Here is a 16,892-nt window from a genome sequence, read left to right on the forward strand (position 1 = left end):
ATATTCAGAAAATATTAGACAACGATCTAAAATTCAAACCAAACAAGTGTCATAAAGCCGTGAACCGTCATTTTAGATTTTCAGGTCATCATTTCTTAGCTCCGTATAATACCCCAACAAAACTAGCCGCCATCTTGAGCATAGAAACACCATCTTGGATGTTCTGGTACTCATTTTTTGGACTCTGCACCTAAAATTACATAAAATAGTCGCCGTATTGAATTTTGACATGTCGTTTAGGATTTTCTGGATACCAGTTTTGGACGAAGACCGGCATTCTTTTCCCCTTTCAAATTATAGTCATATTGCAGACCATGCAAAACAGCGCACAGCTTGGGTTTTCTGATTACAAATTTTGAATTCTGGACATGTTTCCATACCAAATATGCCCATAATGCAAGAATTGAAAATCCTATAAAATACGCGCTAACTTGAATACTGGGCCATAATATTGGATTTTGGACCGCTATCTTGGATACTCTGGTGGACTCCGAACATATTTCCCATACCAAACAAACTTATTTTACATATTTTTAGATACCAAGATTCCATAAAACAGCTGCCATCTTCTGTTCAGGGTTGGCGCGATCAAATTCTCATTTTTCAATTCAACGTTGACCCATTCTGCTATAAATTTACAACTCAGGAATCTAAAATGGTACGATTTGATGAGATCGCTTTAGTTTTGTCTATATTTTGTTCTCTTTCATATATGAGAACTTCGACCTATTCGTCACTGTTGTTCATGCCTAACGTTTATCAGGCCATTAAAAGCGCCACGATTTGATTTTCACTTGAACGTTGGTTCTGCTACACAACAGCTAGTCTTTAATGTGATCTAAGGCTAATTTCTTGCTAACCGTTCATTAGATTATCAAAAAATCTGCGATCTGATGTGTCGAATATGCACAGTTAAAAAATGTTACATCATATCACCTGTATCAAAAGGACCCCGTCATATCTCACACATTTTTCCATCAGTTTTTGAATTTACAGCTTTGTCTCAGTATGAAGCTTGCGTGCAACATTCCATACAAGAAATTGTTTAATGTAAAATTCAGTGATATTGAATGGAGATTTATATGTTAAATTTGTTTACGGCGAATACGATTTTCAGAAATTTTTGCTGTGTGGGTTTGATTCATGTTTATATCTGGTAACTTCCGGTGGGATACCCGGAACTCATTCCATGACACCACCGGTTGTCCCAATTATGGTCTGAGATTATTTAATTGCTAATTCTTCACCTTGCCTAATCACCGCGATTTGATATATCGCATGTATGGGTTTGATTCACTTTTACTTTCAACCACTTTCGAAGCCACAGCCGAACCCGCAACACTACCGGGAATCTAATTTAGTCTGACCCTATTTTTCCATCAGGTTGTCGATAAGTCGTGATTTGATTTACCGCATCCATGGGTTTGTTAAATTTTACATTTTACTACCCGGGTCTGATTCCGGGTAACTACCGGCTGAACCAAATATGGTCTGACACTATTTTCTTGTTAACTGTTCATCGGTTAACCAAAAACGCTGCAAATTGAAGGTGTCACATGCAGGGTTTGACAATTTCGACGGGACTCACGGAACCGATTCCAGAACACTACCAGTTGTCTCTAGTATTGTCTAAGGCTATTTTCTTGCTAACTGTTCATCAGGTTATCGCAAAAGCCACGATTTGATGTGTCACATGCCTGGATTAGGTTCACTTTTACATTTGGCCTCTTCCGGCCACTCGAAACCGATTCCGAAACACTTGCTGGCCGTTCATTAGGTATTCGAAAAAGCCGCTGTTTGATGTGACGCATATACGGGTTTGTTTCTCTTTCAGATTTGACCACTGCGGTAGCATACCCGGAACCGGTTCGGATATGGTGTAAGACTATTTTCATGCTCATTATTTATTGGGTCTTCGAAAATGCCGTGGTTTGATGTGTCGCATGCATGGGTTTGATTCAATTGTATGTTTAGCCACTTCCTGCGGGACGCCAAGAACCGGTTCCGGAGCACTACCGGTTCAGATGTGGTCAGAAATTATTTTCCTGCTCATTGTCCATTAGGTCATCGAAAATACCGTCGTTTGCTGTGTCGCATGCATGGGGTTGGTTCAATTATATATTTGGCCACTTCCAGCGGGACGCCTAGAACCGGTTCCGGAACACTACCGGTCCAGATGTGGTCTGAGACTATTTTCTTGCTTACCGCTCATCAGGATATCGAAAATGCCGTTGTTTGATGTGTCGCGTGCGTGGGTTTGGTTCACTTGTATATTTGGCCATTTCCAGCGGGACGCGCAGAACCGGTTCGGGAACACTACCGGTTCAGATATGGCCTGAGACTATTTTCCTGCTTTCCGCTCATCAGGATATCTAAAATTCCGTGGTTTGATGTGTCGCATGCATGGGTTTGGTTCACTTTGATATTTGGCCACTTCCGGCGGGACACCCGGAACCGGTTCCAGAACACTACCGGTTCAGATATGGTCTGAGACTATTTTGCTGCTTATCGTTCATCAGGTTATCGAAAATGCCGTGGTTTGATGTGCCACATGCATAGGTTTGTTGCATTTTCATATCTGGCCCCTTCCTGGGGTACCGGCCCGGAACACCTAAATGGCCATATCTCCGGAACGGCTGGACCGATCTGAACCATTTGCAATAGGAAACAATGGGACCAGATTCCGCGTCGAATGAACCGTCGGTCATTGAAATCGGTTGAGGTTGACTGTCAAAAAGTGATGTGAGTTTTTTTGTACACACTCACACATACGCACACACACACGCACACACATACACACACACACACATACACACACACAGACATCACCTCAATTCGTCGAGCTGAGTTGATTGGTATATATGATTGGACCCTCCGGGGCCTCTATCAAAAAGTCGTTTTTGGAGTGAACATATAGCCTTTCCAGTACACTTAGTGTACGAGAAAGGCAAAAACCTTCGAGAAATTATTTGCATTATTCTATGTATGTATGTATGTAGGTAGCCACCATCCTAGCTTGAGTCTTGCTCTGCATGCAGTTCCACTTAACAGTAAAGATCAATTTCATTACCACACTGACTTCAACATACCGCTGTATGAAGGGCCAAAAGGAGGTGTGGCGGACCCGTAAGTAGAGACACTTACGCGAAATCCGCGGGTTTCAGAGAATCTCCTTCCAACAGTATGATCCAACAGGGTGAATAATGAAATTTACATTACTTGTCAAGCTTTCTACGGGATGGTTTGTCACAAGAAGGGCGCGTCAAATCCATTGCAACTGTTGGGATAGAAGAACCCATCTACAAGGATGTTATAGTTACTTCTCACCACACTCCGGCTGGCAATCCACTCCGTCGTACAGTTTCAACTTCAATGATGCCCTGATGCACCCTCCCAATCCCCATATATAGTTATATAGTCATATAATGATTTCAATATAATATTCAAAGGAAATTTATGATGAAATAAAATCTTGTAATATGATATAATTAATAAAAAATATTAATGAAATATAGTGTATTGAAATATAATGTAGCTAAATGAAATAAGATATCAATTGTAGATGTACGTCCTAGATCGGTGGGGTAGAATATTATTATAGTAACAACATGTTGACACGATAAATGATATATAGTCAATATGCAATATAATATAGTGAAATATAGTAATGCAATGAAAGGTAATATAATATATATAACCAAATTGTATATCTATATATATATAAATGATTTTCTGTCTGTCTGTCTGTCTGTCTGTCTGTCTGTCTGTCTGTCTGTCTGACCGTTATGGATTCGGAAACTACTGGACCGATCGGTGTGAAATTTTGCATGTGGGTGCTGTCGGGGCCGGGGAAGGTTCTTAGCTCGGTGTGAGACCTCTCCGGTCTTTGGAACGGGGGCATCCCATACAGAAGACTTTGCGGGGGACGTCCCTATGGAGCTGAATGTCAAAAAACACAGTAGGCAGGCAGTACGACGTTTGCCGGGACAGCTAGTAATACAATAAAAATTAAATGAGATAGGTGACGAAACGAAATGTTATTCACTGACGAATATATTTTTACGATTAAATTGACGTAAAGTAAAAGTATAGTAATATTGATCGACCTTAAAAATATGTAATGAAAACATAGAGAATGACAAAAATAATAAATATATCTGCATATTTATCTGTATCTCAGCTGAAAAAATAAGATTATGATGGCGTTAGATTTAATCCATTCTTTCATAAATGTTTGTATGTATCATCCTAGATTAAGGCTTGCTCTGCATGTAGCTCCACTTAAAAGATAGATCAATTCTTTAGCCTAAATTCAGCAGCTTCATGAGGGCCTAAAGGGGTGTAGTGGTCTCGTAAATCTCGACACTTACTCGTTAATCCGTCAATTCTCGTTAAACTTGACGGTTTGTAATGGGTACCCGACTAGAAGATTCTAACAAAAATATAACACGATCATAACAAATCATGGTATTTATAACTCATTGTGATATAATCATGTTCAACAACTTTGGTGTTTCAAAAATATTATAACTCAATTATATCATATTATGTTGTAAATGTTCTTAAACAACTTGTTGTGAAATAATTTAGTTTTGATTGTTTGGCATTCAGAAAATAATGTTACACTTTTGTATCACAATATGAAAGAAACTAGTTTTCTGGACGCTAAAATTTATATCATATTTTGTTATAATATTGATCTTATTATAACAAAATACGTCATTGTTTTGATTAGAACGATGTACTTTTTGTTACAATTCTAGTTATTTTAACATCATCCTGCATCTAGTTTATAACATAATAAGATATTGAAAAAAATATAACATCATAACACAATGTGTTGTAAACTTGATATATTTTTCTAGTCGGGTAGTACGCAGATCGCAAGAAATTTCTTGGCCTATCTCGATGCGTGGAAAATTCAGGCAAGGAATCGCTCAAGAAATAATAATGCGTCACTTTATTCCGGATCCTAGTACGGAGCTGAAACGAAACGTCAAATCAAATGGAGCCTGCTGTGTTAAATTTCTTGACCATTCCGGTCACGGAAAGATAATGCACTGAACAAAAATTACTTGAGCGATTCCGTTTGAAGTGCATACCTCGCATAAGGAGTGAAGAGTTTACTTACAACTGCTGCATTTAGGGAACTTTACTACGATGCTGTAGTTTTCTTCATACGCTGGCTGGCAGTCCACTCCATCGTCCGGATGTAACTAAAATTATGCTTTAATGCACCCTTCCAAACCCATAAAGTTATAAAGTCAATATAAAAAACTTATTTTGATGGAACTTTATATTAAAATATGGAATATGCAATGAAGGAAATAATGAAATATAATGCAATGACATGTTATGTAGCGTAGTGAAAAACAGTATCAATTTAAAGTTTATTTGAAAGATAATATGACGATTCGTTTTATGATCAAGATGTTAGTTTGCCGTAGCCTCAGTCTATTACTCATTCCATCAAACAAGTCTCATATCATTAAAAAACATGACAGGTGATGAGAATTTTAGTCAAAAAGTAAGTCACAACATTTAGCACATAATTAAACACAAGTTTTAGGATTGAAAAAGACACGGACACCTTCTTCAGCCAACGGCTATACATACCTAACGAAACATAACACGTAACACGCATCCCTTAACATGATGAGAATGGTAGCTTGGTGACTGAACAGCTACGAGGCTCCCGCAAATTGATTTAGTTTTTATTGATTTCTTTTCAATGTAATGCAAAATTCGTCAAACGTTGAGCACTCCATAGTTGAAATAGGTACAAAAGTAAACAAAGCTAAAAACTGACAATAAATAATATAGATCAATTGTAAACAATTACCGCTGTCTCCATCTCGGTTGCCGCACAAATCTTTGAAATTATCCTAGAAGCTGCAAAATATAGTTTATTAAAAATTCAATTGAGAAATTATTTGCATTATTCTTGATGAAAATGTCCGATAAATTTCTGGGATGTTATAGTATCGGACAAAAAATGCACCAACGCTGGTTTCCCATTTAAACTAGTCAACTTTAGATTGCAGTATCTCAGTTATTTCCAAACCGATTATTTCCATGTTTCTGTGACGAATTACAAAATATTTGAATTTTTGAAAACTATTGAAGAAGTTCGGTGATAACTATTGATGCAAAAGTTACATGTTTCAACTGGCCAGCAAAATAATAACTTCCTTATATTTTTTATTGAAATTCTGGAAAATCCAAGGGTTTCAGGATTATTCAAGATTAGCTTTTTATTTCGTTCAGAATCCCGGAACAATAAAATGTACTGGACATACAATGAACCATGTGTAAAAAGGGGGATCAAGTATCAGCCTAGGTGTAAGCTGTACTTTGAAAATGCAACATAAAACATGCTTTCAAAAATACAGTTTTTTTAGAACTTTAACAATATTTTGGAATCCTTATTGTTTATTGCTTTGTGGAAACGGGAGCAAAGTTTGGTTCTCAACTTAACCCTCTAATACCCAACCCCGCCTTTAGACGAGGTGTAGTTTGAGCATTTTTGTAATTTTTGTTTCGTGGAAAATCATTTTTTTTTTTTTCATTTTGGCTGATATTTAGGACTGTTTTGTATATCTCAAAATGGTTTGTGGTGTATTTTAAAACGTATTTACACTTTTTAAAAATCATTGAAAAATTGATGTTTTAGTCACCTTTCAGAAGTCAGCTTAGTTTGTATTGATTCGCTACAATTAACATATTTTATCTTTTTCTCAAATTATTCTATCCTAGTTTAATAGTTTAAGGGAGTCGAATACACTCTAAAATAATTTTCCTTAAAATTACACGAAAAACAAAATTTTCCATGAAAAAAATTTAAAATAAAAATATTTCAACAACAATCATAAAATCTCAAAATGTTTCCATCTCAAAAAATCCGTACCCAAAATAGTCTTCCAGGAAAAATATAAAAGTGTGGGGATGTTCAAAAATAAAAATTAAAAAAAATCAAAAACAGAAATTCAAGAAAACGAGAATTAAAAAGAATCATCTTCCAAAACATGTTTAAACCGATTTTAGATGACGAAAATGATATTCAGATCAAAATAAAAAATTTGGGTATAAGAAGCATGGGCACTGGGCACTTACACAATTACTTAGATATTACACTTGTATATCGTATGACAGGCACATAGATACTCAATGCCCAAGAAAGTCAAGGAAAATTCCATTTAAAAAAGTTCCTAAACCAACCGAGAATCGAATCCGTCACTTTTTTCAAACATGGCAATTCATGTGGCTAATTCATGTGAAGTGCGTCAATGTTGTCCAAATTTAAGTGATTTTGAGAGGCCTTGACTTCTAACTATATCACAAGTTGGCGCGTATGGGTACCCCACCCCACTACAGTTGAGATTGACAATTGTTTCTGGTTGTCAGAAGACGAAATAGTCTTCATACTTCAATTAACAAAACACGAACCAAGTTCCCAAACCATCTAAAATAATTCAAGGACATTCAGTGCAACCAAATGAATGATTATCATGGCCATTATGCCACAAATGATTCCAAAACGGTTGGTACTTAGCCACTACTCCAATCAACCCGAGCCGGTTACTCTGGTGGTGTACCAATTCTCTCATCATGTACACCTCAGCCACCACAAGCCACCGCAGCAATGACTCGGTACATTCCGAAAGCAATTGCCAAAAGCGATAAGTCCTCTCAATTGACGTTACGTAAGAAAAATCTTTTTTTTTCGTTTTCTTCAATCAAGAGGCAGCAACACTCCTGGTCCGGCGGGAGGTTATATTTTTTTCTAGCTTGGAAGAAAGACTCCAGCTAGGCGGACTGCTGTGCCAAGAGGTCACGGCTCGCAGTAACACATGTGCGGTGTGTGCCTCCATGATATTGTTCATCTGGGACTAGGCACTACTGACTGGCTGGCGGCTGACGACCATCATAGGTATAGTGGGTATAGTTGGAGCAGCACGAATAATAAATTGTGATGATGGTAAAGGAGATGGCTCTTCTCTTACGCTCCCTCTCTGGCTTCTCTCATTGAACCAAAGCATTGAAATTTTATGAATGGCCAGTGCATCACGTGCTAGGAGTATATCATCGCAAGCGAAATACACGCAGTGTGCGAGGGTATAGCATCGAGATGATCTTTGAAATTATTATGCTGCAAAAGCTTGGGGTATTAGTAGGCATGCGATAAATGTGGCACTAGGTATTTGAATTAAACTTTCACAAGAGGTCTAGTCTTGGGGTCTACTAGTGCGCTGCAAAATATGTACTTTGTTATGTACATCGTACGTTTTCCACTAACTTGATTTTGTTGAATCATATTTTTGCCACATAGCGCTGCTAATCTTTTTGCACTACAGGCACAGGTGTTGTTGATGTTATTGATTAGCTTATTACTAAAATACATACTGATTGTCTTTGAAAACATGTATTGTGGTAATTATGGTATCTTCTTGTTCACCTTGGCGTAACGTCCCCACTGGGACAAAGCCTGCTTTTCAGCTTAGTGTTCTATGAGCACTTCCACAGTTAGTAACTGAGAGATTCCTCTGCCATTTTGTATATCGTGTGGCAGGCATGAAAATACTCTATGCTCAAAGATGTCAAGAAAACTGCTTTAACTAAAAGCCCTGAATCGACCGGGAATCGAACCCATCATCATCATACTAAATACCCACGCCTTCACAACTGTGAATAAATGGGCCCTCAACCTATGCTAGTCAAAATGGCGACGATCGAAAAGGCATCACACGCATAGTTGAGCCACTCTTATCAATAAATTCACGCTTAACAAGAAATCCGCTTTGCGTCCAGCTCCTAGCTTGTGGTCCACTGACAACCTAAAATCTATGGACCGACTTATAACATGGTCCAATGATGTAATTTCATTAATTACTTTATATAAAATTTAAGCTGCACTAAAAGTATCAACAAATTGCACCACAGAGAAATTGAGAAATATTTTGCAATAAATAATAAGAAAGCTAATAAAAAATACATTAGTCAAATTAGGCCGGAACAAATCTCATTTTCTTTTTTTGTCACTTTGCTCGTTGACTCGTCAAGGGGGTGGATAATAAATAAAAAATGTATTTGTTGAAAAATTACCCAAACAATTAGGCAAAATTGTAAAACTCATCGGATTTGTTAAGAAATTTTCTCGAAAACTCTAATTTCAGTTCAAAATTATAAAATGTTTGTATAATTTATTTGTGTCCCCCCCTCAAAATGTCGAATTCCGACCAAAATTTTCCGAGGGGGGGTGACATTAGAGAAAATCGAAATTTGTGTCAGCCTTATGCACTATTTGCACAATATCGAATGACTGATAATGCAGTAAGAATTTGAATATACAGTTGTTAAAGTTGGACAGATTTCCCATCTCCGTATCCTATTTCAAAAATTATCGTGAAGAAATTATTCTTGCAATTTCTTCTTCGAAAATCGCAACACTCGAATGTTACAAAACATAGCTCCATGAAACAACGCAATCGATCTGCTCGAGTATATTTCACAAAGGTTCTCTCACTCTCGATAAACTATTTTAATTTACACTTTAATATGATAATTGTGCTAATTGAGCGGCCTATTGATCGCCTTTGTTGCGCTGTTGTTACCGGCATAAAATGCATTAACGAATGCACAATCAAAGTAAACGTAGATACGTTTACTACTAAATGTACAGATGTATATTTTCCACAATTAAAATAGTTGTTGTTATCTCTCCGTCTAATATGCTAATTGGCATACTCCGAAATATTTAGCTACAGTAATATCTCCATGTGAGATGCATTTACCACCTAAATGGAAACCAAATAGAGGAGAATACTTGAACAACCTAAATCAGACCATATTGTCAAACGTTATCTATGATCAATAAAATGCACACTATGGCAAATTTGAAATTTTGCTGCATTAAACTCTAGACTGAAAGTTCCGTACCGTCAGAAGGAGTACCATTGGGCCAAAATCGTGTGGGCAATGGGTAATTCTCGCTGAGATCGGCCCACTATTTACACCTTGTGTTCAAAAATGTTTAAGGTGCGATTTTCTGAAAGCCCTCGCTAAAAAAGTAAGAAAAACGCATTTGGTTACTCAAATTGATGGACCCCCCGTTAGTTTGAGCCATAACAATTATTGCAGACCCCTCGATTTTGGTCAAATAGTGGCTCACTTAAACCGTTATAACTCGAAAGTTTCTCCAAAAACCACATCAAAACGAATTGTCGTTGAAAAGAGGAAAGATAGAGCTACTATTTACAATAATAAAAAGTTGGGTCGGCCATTTTGACTTTGGCCGCCATCTTGGATTTTTATACCAAAACATTTTTTTCACCATGATGGCAACCACCGATTTTCAAAATTTTTGCATCAATTGAAAGCTGAGACATTTATACAAAACATATAAAAAAAATAGAGATGTATTTTTCTTCTTTCGAAAGTTATCTGACGTTTTGTAAATCATGCCACTTTTGCGCACTGGGCCCGGTGCCGGCCCTTTACATAAATGCAACGATATTTCGCAGAATTTACGAACACGAACAAAGGCAGGTGCCTTTGTGTATACAAGCAGGCGTAAACTCGGATGATGTTGCGTGTCGTTGCCGATGCGCATGGAAATGTATGGTGAAAACGTGGCTTAATTTACAAAACTGCAGATAACTATTGATAGGAAAAAAAGACATCTCTAATTTTTTGATATGTTATGTATAAATGCCTCAGCTTTCAATTGATGCAAAAATTTTGAAAATCGGTGGTTGCCCTCATGGTGAAAAAAATGTTTTGGTATAAAAATCTAAGATGGCGGCCAAAATCAATATGGCCGACCCAACTTTTTATTATTGTAAATAGTAGCTCTATCTTTCCTCTTTTCAACAACAATTCGTTTTGATGTGATTTTTGGAGAAACTTTCGAATTATAACGGTTTAAGTGAGCCACCATTTGACCAAAATCGAGGGGTCTGCAAAAATTGTTGTAGCTCAAACTAACGGGGAGTCCATCAATTTGAGTAACCAAATGCATTTTTCTTACTTTTTTGGCGAGGGCTTTCAGAAAATCGGCACCTTTAACATTTTTGAAGACAAGGTGTCAGCGAGAATTACCCATTTTTTCCTGTAAAGTATGCAAACGAATCTATCATTTGACATATCGACAACATTCGTCGGTCTTCTTATTTTTGTAGACATATGTAGTTTTCTTTTGGTAGTGCAATAACTGGTACCAGGCACCCTAATACAAATATTTTCATTTGTTGAAATTTTTGATAGTTTGTTAGAACAAACACAGAGTTGGTAGTTTCAACATAAAATACTGGATTGTTTTTAACGACTGTACTTGTGCCAGAATGTGATTATGACAAGCAAGCGGATGGTAAGGAGAACGAATTAAAAAAAAAAAACAAAAAATTGAAACTGACCAACTTCTGTGGATTCTGTCTTGAGTACCTGCGCTTTATCCTTCACGGCCAAAACACATGGAAGTTGGGGATTTGCTACACCTTCCTCGTTGTTGCGATATTGTGGTAAGAATTTTAAAGATGTGTGAGTGTTTCCGAGCCATGTTTGTTGTCTCCATTTTGTCGAAACAAATGTGGATGTTTCATTTTAGGTAATTGGTTGTTTTTAACGATAATGGGTTTGAGTGCGATAAGTAATCTCACGCTCCTAAATTCCTCTGATTCGAATACAAGTGATGACGGTACCGATTGTTAATGTTCTTTTTGTTATCGTTTCCAAAAAAATAGAAACATAGGAAACAAAACAAACAGTCCTTTAATCCTTTGTTTTGAGTGGAATGCAAATGGGAATCACATGCTTAATAAGGGCCCAAGTAACATTTTAAGTTGTATGTCACACTACAATGTTTCTATAAACCAATATTCATAAAACCACGATCAATGCATCTTGATCCCCATTGCTACTACCAAAACCTCATGTAGATTAGAATCTGGCTAGTTGGCCCATTCTGGTAGAAATTTTGTAACCAAACCAAAAAAAAACATGGTATATCAATGCCATGTGTTAAGACCAAAGCAAAATAAATAGGTTACTTGATGGTTGCATCGTAAGTAACTTAAGAATCATGTTTAAACTGCAATAAAAGTAATGCAACATTTACAGCAACCTTTTTTATGCCACTCTGTCTGGGCGCTTGCGGTCTACACTAATCAATAATTTTATCAAAACATGATTGATTTCATAAATTATATTCAGCCCAGATAAAATCTAGGATGAGAAAATCAAAACAAATAATACCAACTGGATCCGACACAATACCTGAATTCAGAACTTGCTAATTTCGAATCTAGTTTTTTACACGTATGGTGCCCTAATTGTTATTGCCAGAGAAAAAAATCTGTAAAATGTGGTATAAAGCATTCGAAAAAATACATACGCCCTTGAAAATAGTTTTTATAACAAACTTAAATGAACTGTAACAATCGGTCAAAAATTTCATTTTGTGTAATACTTAATTATATATTTATTTTTCATAGTCTTACATAATACTTGGGCTGAATATTCTTCAATTTCACAAAATATATTATGATAAGTTACATTGCAAAACTATCTAAAATAGCTTCGGAATTAACATGGCGGTGCCTCAAGGGGCCGTTCATAAACAACGTAGACTTTTTTGGGGGAGGGGGAGCAGTCTACGCTCCATACAAATTTTAAAATTTTTGTATGGACAAAATTCTACGAGGGGGGAGGGGGGTCTGAGATGACCAAATTTTGGTCTACGTGGTTTATGAACAGCCCCCAAATGTCTCTTATTGTTCAGATTTCCGCTTTGCTTTCATAAATAAACTCCTAGTGCAAGCCGTTTAAAATCAGCATTTATGGAGATAGTATATATGCCAGACATCTTTTATAAATGCCGAATAAAACCGTTAAGCTATTTTTTGGTTTTTATAGTAACCGAATAGCATTCTAGTAAAATTGTGACAGCTGAAGTGCAATGTTAACATTTACACAAATTTTTCGTTCTTGTGGAGGCAATTTTGCGGTGTTTCAAAAAGTGCACCAATTACATAACAAATAACAGGTAATTGACAACACCGCTACAATAATTGCTGACGAAACAACTACAATACATTGTTCTACATTCCGTTTCGCTTTGTAAGTGGTACTAATGGAATAGAAGTCGCCCTGCTTGTGCACTTCCTCATATCTCTGGTACGGTAAATCATTCGGAATCTTTTCGGCCGCAAAGAATATATCCTGTCCGGCACTGACGGACTACGGAGTTTTGCATGGTGGAAGATTATTTGGTATATGTTGTGCTGTTTCTATCACATTCATATGAATGCTTTTGAGCTCCAATATGTTCCCGTTTCCTATGTTCCGCGCTTTTTCCATAAAGTTTAACATCGTCTGACAAAATGTTCTACTCACCGAACAAGGCGGATTTTCATTTTCAGCCTCATATAGCCCAAGTAACGTTTTATGTTTTGTTCGGCTCTATAAGAGATCTTCATGACCAATTTTCTAAAACTTGCAATAAAACTGATTTACACATCAAAAAAGGTTATGATGATTGTTATTGTTTTTTTTTTTCAACAAAAACTAAATGCAGAGAAGCTTCTTCGATGGCACGTAAAGTTCAGGAGGATACATCATTCGTAAGTAGAAAGCGATAATTTCAAAGTGATATTTTAGTAGTTATGGTGTTGTATTAAAACTGTAAGTTTTAATAATTGCTGTAATAAACCCCTAATAAAAATCGAAGAAAACCAATCAGGAATGGAATTGTTACTTGGGAGTCACGCGTCATAATAAATGTACCTTTCAGCAATTTATAAATAACGATTGATGCAATGAATGGTTCTACCGTTTGTTTTGATTAGCAGCAGATAATATGTAAAGTTTATTACAACTTTTATGTAATCCAAATAGTAGCAGAGTATGCCGTTTCATCTCGTCTGAAGCAGTATGATTTATTAGTGACTTTTGTGAACACAAAGCGCTCTAGTCAGCTATTTTATTAAGACATTCATAAACCTACATTCTGCAGCTTTATTCAGAGGCTATAATAAAGGTATGCAGTGCCAAGATAAACTTGTTTCCAAAACCAGAAAATGTTGGCCTTCATTATTGGGCTGCAAAAAGCTTTCAAAACAGTAAGAAATCAAATTTCGAAGAATAGTTAATTTGCATCTTTAAATGTTCATTGTAGACAAAATAGCATGCTCTATGCTATAATAAATCAATCATAAGTTATCGTGAAAGCTGAGAGGTTGTCAAAAATTTCTTTTGATCTGCAAACATCCCTTCAAATTCTGAACTGCTTAAAACTCATCTGCATCAGTTTGGGAAGTAGGACGAATACCCCTAAATAATAAGGACTATATTGCCGATGGACGCATAAATGTCCCATGTGCCAAAACAGACAATCGAGAAAATCGCGTCCAAGGTTCTAAATTGTCTCAGCTATGAAGTATAAGTGCCGAATCATGTTCTAACATCAACCAATTTCGATTTTGATCAATATTTTTTGTTGTAGAGTGATTTTAAAGTTCCATAGGATTTTAAATAAAACGTGACGTTTATGCGTCCACTTTTTAAATGTGGTTGCGAGTGCCAGGTTTAGGAAATGGTTATTCATATGATTTAATCAGGTTTTAATCCAATATCCAGCTTAGCAATAGATGTTATGAGTAATCAACATATTGACCAAAATTGGTGTAATTAACTGTAACTATCAGTAATGCAATTAAAATTGTTTGAATATTCCGCATGTCAAAACATTGCTTGTTCTTCATTGCACTGTGAAATGTGCGCTCCCACTAAAAGAATCATCCAATTTTTAATCTTGTCACATAGTCAAAACCCCAAAGCTGCATTTTTCCACACTATGAAATATTACTTCAAGCACAGCAGCCAAGCTCAATTCATTAGGAGAAATTTCCATTTTCCATTCCACACCGTACACGCTTGGTGTTTATGCTTAAAATTCCAAACTTGAACTCCATGTAGCAGCGTTTGCATCCCCGGTGGGAGGCTCGACGTTGCAATGCAGGGGGAGCCAGAGGCGCGCAGGCAGTAGAAAATAACAACTATGCTGCTGGTGTTGTTGCTATAGGTAAAACGGCAAATTGCACGCGAATTGCATTTCACTTTTTGTGTGCTCTATCACATGATTTCTCTCTCCTAGGCCACACCGCAGCCACTGCTGCTGCTGCAGAAACTGTTTTATGCACTTCCACTGGCCGTTGGCTTTGGTGATGGTTCCCTTCCTTCTCACGTTCGTTTTTTTTTTTCTTTTTCATAGCTGCAAAACTTGAAATTGCATCCGTGCTGCATGTTTCAGGCATTATAGGCTCAGTCTGGTCTGGCTAAAATATCATCTTTCATCACGGTTGTCTGCAACAGCTGCCGCCAGGGTGAGAGTTTTCACTTTAATTCGTTTATTTTCACTTGATGCTAGAAATGCACAAATGCCCGCACGGCAACACAGGGTTTAATTGTTTCCATAACTTTTAAATACCACCAGGAGCTGTAATAAAACACCATCTTTTACAGCACACTTAGTATCCTGACTGTTAGCTCCTGACTTTTATTATCACAATCACAAGTAAGAAAAAGTTGCTACGCTGTCTGGCAACTTGGCAGTTGAACTTTTCACCTACAATATCAACCGCCGAACAATGTCCAATGATGATGCACTTTAGTTGAACGATGATGCCCCGTAACCAGAAGTACAGAGACACGTACCTTGGTACCAATTACGTAAATCCACAACCGCAAGTACCTCTGCGAAAGAACTACGACCAGTAATGAAGAAAAAACCGCATTCAAACCGAGTACAATTGAGAAACGCGCGCGCATCGACTGCTAAGCCGTACGTTCAGTCCCAGGAGCAGTGTGGCTTAGCCAACAGACGCGTAAAGACTGCAACCATGCTCCACGGAGGCTCCAACGAGAAACTTACCCTTCAGGTGTGCAGTGCATACCCGCAACAACACCAACATGAAACGAGCAACGCGCGCTACTCTGCATCGGCTGACCGGGGCCACCAGGCAAGAGCGCGTCTCCCCATTCATTGCATTGGTTCCCAATCAGTCTTGGAATAGCGGTGGCACCGATTGATAAGAATCCAAACAACACCACAGCATTGACGGTTCCTTATTGATTTTACAGTCGATACTGATAATAGGTGATACAATATGGCAAAACGTAAGGGAATTAAGGGTAAGACGCCCATGGCGGGCGAGATGCACTATCTTTGTCGTAATTTTGACTTTTTTTTTGAAACTGCAATTGTTACCATTTGAACCTACATATTATTACGAAGAAAATTGTAAGATGTGTGACAGGTTTTTGGCTTTCTTGTTATCGCTACTACTACTCTCGAGGACTGCTGGAATACGATAGAAGTAGCCATCAACAACGCAGCTGAGACCAACGTGTTGGTTGGGTATGTAGAACGGAACCGAAGTACCGATTGGTTCACCGATGAGCTCTACGCATCCCGCAAAAGCTTTGTTCGCGAGTCAAAATGTGAAGGGATAACGATGGAGCATCTTGACGGACGGACGTGGGATGATAGAAAGGATGCAGTAGTACGACAAACACCTGCATGGTGCGGGGAGCGCAAACAACGAGCCAACTCCCGCATTAAGGGATGTTAAGAATGCCATCCAACAGGTCAAGAACAAGTCAGCTGGTATGGATGGTATCGGAGCTGAACTGGTCAAGATGGGCTCGGAAAAGTTGGCCATCTGCCTGCACCGGCTAAAAGTCCAGATCTGGGAGATTGAACTGCTATTGGTGTATACCCGAATGCACTGTTTGTCTTCGCACGTTCCACCCCACTTCTTAAAGATATGTCATCATCGCAAAAATTCACCAACACTTTTATCTAAATCGATACATCACTTTATATGCTAAAAAAATCT

The 16,892-nt window shown here is 37.6% G+C and overlaps 1 protein-coding gene across 1 annotated transcript in view; it reads right to left on the minus strand.

The window, feature by feature from the left end:
- The window catches only part of LOC109403283 (alpha-tocopherol transfer protein-like), a 31,789-nt gene extending 15,888 nt beyond the window's left edge, over positions 1 to 15,901 (minus strand). The window contains exon 1 of the mRNA XM_019676088.3: positions 15,709 to 15,901. The gene's annotated coding sequence lies outside the window, so the exon portion shown is untranslated. The remainder of the gene's footprint in view (positions 1 to 15,708) is intronic.
- Positions 15,902 to 16,892: the final 991 nt, after the last annotated feature.

The sequence above is a fragment of the Aedes albopictus genome, chromosome 3 (assembly GCF_035046485.1).
Source record: "Aedes albopictus strain Foshan chromosome 3, AalbF5, whole genome shotgun sequence".
Taxonomy (NCBI): domain Eukaryota; kingdom Metazoa; phylum Arthropoda; class Insecta; order Diptera; family Culicidae; genus Aedes; species Aedes albopictus.